The 4,544-nt window shown below is 34.6% G+C and overlaps 1 long non-coding RNA gene across 1 annotated transcript; it reads left to right on the forward strand.

Annotated features, from left to right (window-relative positions):
* Positions 1-3,118, forward strand: LOC109948477. The gene is made up of 3 exons (XR_002271113.1): positions 1-79; positions 481-589; positions 3,045-3,118. It is a non-coding gene; the product is annotated as an uncharacterized LOC109948477 (long non-coding RNA).

The following is a 4,544-nucleotide window of genomic DNA, read 5'->3' on the forward strand; positions in this document are numbered from 1 at the left end:
CACTTCATCTTCTCTACTCTACGAAACTCAGCCCCTGCATATGGTTTTCTAGTTTGCACGTTGGTTGCTAGTTCATCAGGTAAACACGCTATACTCTTCATGTTTTTTTCTTCTGCTTTTTGATTGCTGTTTTTTAGCATCGTATGAAAAACTTATAAACATATAACTTGCGAGAATCATATACCTAATATGCAATTCATTTGAATCAAATTCATTTGGTTTCAATTTTGTGATGACTTTTCATTTCCATCTACAGTAATAACGAATACAAAATACATTGATTTTTCTTTTCATAATTTTTCAGATAGTTTGTATTTTGGTTTTCATCTACGTCCATTTTCTAGTGTCATCAATAACTAATATGAACATATGATTGTACAGTACTTAGCTCTGTTTAATTTTTATTGAATCAATTGTAATTTTTTATTATTATGGAAGATATTTTAGATGTATAAATTTTGTTTGATTCAATTTTTGAAGGATATGAATATGGAAAATAATTGCATGGAAGATGGAGAAGGTGAAACAAGCACTGGCTTGAACATTTCAGAAGGTGAAAGCAACAAAAAGTCATCCCAAGCTATGAAAGGTAATGAAAAAATAGATTTGGTTCGTTCTAGCATTCGAAAACAACTAATTCCTGTGATTGGGATGGAGTTTGAGACAGAAGACTTAGCATTCAAATTTTATAATGCATATGCATACAATATTGGTTTTAGTATTAGAAGAAGTAGCTGTCACAAATTCAAAAGTGGCCAGTTGAGAGACAGGCTTTTTGTTTGCTTTGCTGAAGGTAAGCGTGAAATTGATAAGCGTGTTTCTAATGTGAAATATCATCGTGCCGAGACAAGATGTGGATGCTTAGCAAGGATGAAAATTAGTTGTCATTTGAATGATAAGTATCGTGTCATAGAATTTGTTTATGAGCATAACCATGTGACTACAAGTCCGTCTAAGACTCATTTGTTTAGGTCTCATAGGAAGATCACTCTTGCACAAATAGCTGAAGTTGATATGGCTGATAGTTCAGGAATTGCTCCCAAAGCAGCTCTTGAATTTTTAAGTAGACAAGCTGGTGGTCAGGAAAGTCTTGGATTTATTCCTGATGATTACAAGAACTACTTGCATTCAAAACGAACAAGAGAAATGAAGTTAGGAGATACAGGTGGTGTGTTAGAGTATCTGCAACAAATGCAATTGATTGATCCTAATTTTTTTTATGCTATACAAGTGGATGAAGATGATTTGATCACTAATATTTTTTGGGCTGATGCGAGGATGATGGTAGATTATGATTATTTTGGTGATGTAGTATGTTTTGATACTACCTATAGAAAAAATAAAGAAGGAAGACCTTTTGCAATGTTTGTTGGTGTCAATCACCATAAGCAAACTATTATATTTGGTGCTGCATTATTATATGATGAGACAATTCAAACTTTTACGTGGTTGTTTGATACTTTTGTGAAGGCTATGTCTGGAAAAAAGCCAAAGAGCATTCTTACAGACCAAGATGCAGCAATGTCTGCAGCATTAGCTTTAAAATGGCCAGAAACATCTCATCGTTTATGTATTTGGCACATATATCAGAATGCAGCCAAACACCTTAGCGGTGTTTCTGAGAAGTTCAAAGATTTCAGCAAAGATTTTAGTAGTTGCATATATGATTATGAGGATGAAGATGCTTTTCTAAATGCTTGGAATAGTATGCTTGAAAAATATACTCTCGTGGGCAATGATTGGTTGAGTCGCTTGTTTAAAATAAGGGAGAAATGGGTGTTAATTTATGGGCGACAAACTTTTTGCGCAGATATTACTACTACCCAGCGGAGTGAAAGCATGAATAGTTGTATAAAAAAATATGTTAGTTACAAATATGACTTGCTTAGATTTTTTCAACACTTCCAAAGGTTGGTTGAAGATCGTCGTTACGAAGAGTTGAAAGCTGAATTTAAAGCAAGTCAAAGTTCCCCAACATTGTCATTTCCCGTAGAAATATTGAAGCATGCAGCAAATGTGTATACACCGAAAGTGTTTAAAGTGTTTCAAGATGAGCTATGTAAGGCTTATGATTGTGTTTTGCACTTCAATGATGAGATAGGAACAATCAGCAAGTATGAAGTTATCCCGTATGGGAAGAATTGGCAACATACAGTTACATTTGACTCAACAAATAATGTAACTTAATGTAGTTGTAAAAAGTTTGAGTTTGCAGGAATCTTATGTGCACATGCCTTGAAGGTTCTTTCTACAAGAAATGTTAAAAGTATCCCAGCTCAATACATCTTGAAGAGATGGACAAAAAATGTGAAGGCTATGAGTGCAAAAATTAATTCATCTTCAAGTACAAATGACCCTAAGGTAGAAATTGTAAGACGTTATAGAGAGTTGTGTCGGTTGCATACTCAATTAGCAACAAGGGCAGCAGGGTGTGGTAAGGCGTATGAAATTGTTATACGACGATTGAATCAGACTTTTGACGAGGTGGATGCATGTTTGAAAGAAAAATCAAGTCAAGAAATGTGTGAAGTTATCTCGCCAGTAATTAATAGTAGATCTGAGTTAAATGAGTGTATTAATGTTGATGATGATATTATTAAAGTTAGAGGAATCAAAATTAAAGAAAGAGTTGTTGGTAGTTCTAAAAGGCCAAAAAATGCTTTGGAGAAGCTGACAAAGAAGAGAAGAACTCGAAAAACAGAATTGCAAAATTCAAGCAGTGTTGATTCAATATGTGTTCCTACTACGAAAGCTGTTCCGGCACCTCCATCAGAAATTTCACAGGTATTGTATAAATTCATTATTAATTTCATCTTTGTTTGTTTATTACCCTGTAGCTTCATTGTATTTTTCCAGTATTGGTTGAACCCAAAAAATTATAGGAACTTGTTGCTGTCAATAATTTAAACATGGAATTTCCAGTTAGCATGGTCAACTTATTGCATGTACTTCATTGCATTTAGTTAAAACTTTTCTTAATTGTAATTTTGTACTTGATTGAGTATATTTCACTATTTTGACATATATATATTGTATGAGTGTAGGCACAATCACCATTGGAAGGAGAATTTGGGTTGTTTAGCTCTCAATTCACAGGTACCGGGGCCAAAAGTTCTAGTGTTGAAATAGATCCACCTTTTTCAATTGACAGGGGTCACCAAGCGTCATAATGTTGAATTTGGGTTGTTTAGCTCTCAATTGTTGACAAGGGTTCCATAATTTGTTACAACTCTGTTTTGATTTAGAACAAGTTTGTTATGTTTGTCCTGTCTTGGCATTTGAACTTATTCTGATATTTGGCATCTCTGCCTTCTTAAGGTGTTGAAGTATTACATTCAATGCAAATATTACTTGCATTTCAAGCCACGAAGTCATTTATCATGATGCATACTTTCCAGTAAGCTCTCTCCATGTCAGAACATGATGAAGAATGCACAATGATGTTAATAATGCAGAACCTCATACAAACTTCATAGAATTTTGGGTCATATAAAAAAGATTTTTGGGGAAAAATAATACATAATTTTTCGTAGTATAGGATTTCCTTCCCATCACTATGAACCTCAGTAATGGTTGGTTCTCAATGTTCACTTCCTGCCTACCATGCCCACCTTCACTACTTTGACTACCACTAGAACGTTTTTCACTAGAATTTGATCCCTTCGTCTTTTGCACCTTTTTCACTAGAACATCATCTGGGCTGTGAGCTTCCTCTTTGTTAACTTTTGGCCTGTAGAAGAAGAACATTTCCCAGCTCTCGTGCCATTTCATTTGTCACAAACAAACCAGCATGAAATGAACACGTACCAACAGTTTTTGGTACAACCTAACCATATAATCCAATCACAATTCTACCTGCAAATGTAAAAGTGAAAATAGAAGTTATAGATACTGATATTAGATGCAGGCCACTATACTCTTACAGAAGCTGCAAGCATCATTACTCAAAGAATAAACCACTTCAAATAGAAGTCAGATGTCAACCACCGAAGATCCCTCACTGCCCACACCCACCTACACTTACATTTTGGTCTCTGTTTTAAGCAAACCTGCACATTGTATCTGGAAATTACAAATCGCACATTGGGCTAGATAACAGAACCCACAACTAGTAACAATGTTTCAAGAAACAAAATGCTTAAATATGAAATGTATTATGACAATGAAAATAGCTAGACTCATAGACATGAGCTACATAGGCAAGCACTCTCGATATATAACATAATAATAGCATTTACACAGTTTGACCAACACACAAGGCTCCATTCATAAGCAGTTGTTCAACATTTAGGACAGCATCCCCATCTAACCACCACTCTTAACCATTTCACCATTTAACATATTCCAAATTATTAGTACCCAATAAAGCATTCATTAAATAGTGTATCTGTGGACAAACAATAAAGCATTCATTCCTATGTATATAAGGGTGATTAGCTTTTGATACACACCCCAAAAACGTCTTTGTACACCCAAAAATTCCCAGAATTGCCTTTGTAGCCAAGTGTCCAGAGACATAGCTTGAAAATAGGATCAATTTAAAA

This window comes from Prunus persica, chromosome G1 (assembly GCF_000346465.2).
Source record: "Prunus persica cultivar Lovell chromosome G1, Prunus_persica_NCBIv2, whole genome shotgun sequence".
NCBI lineage: Eukaryota > Viridiplantae > Streptophyta > Magnoliopsida > Rosales > Rosaceae > Prunus > Prunus persica.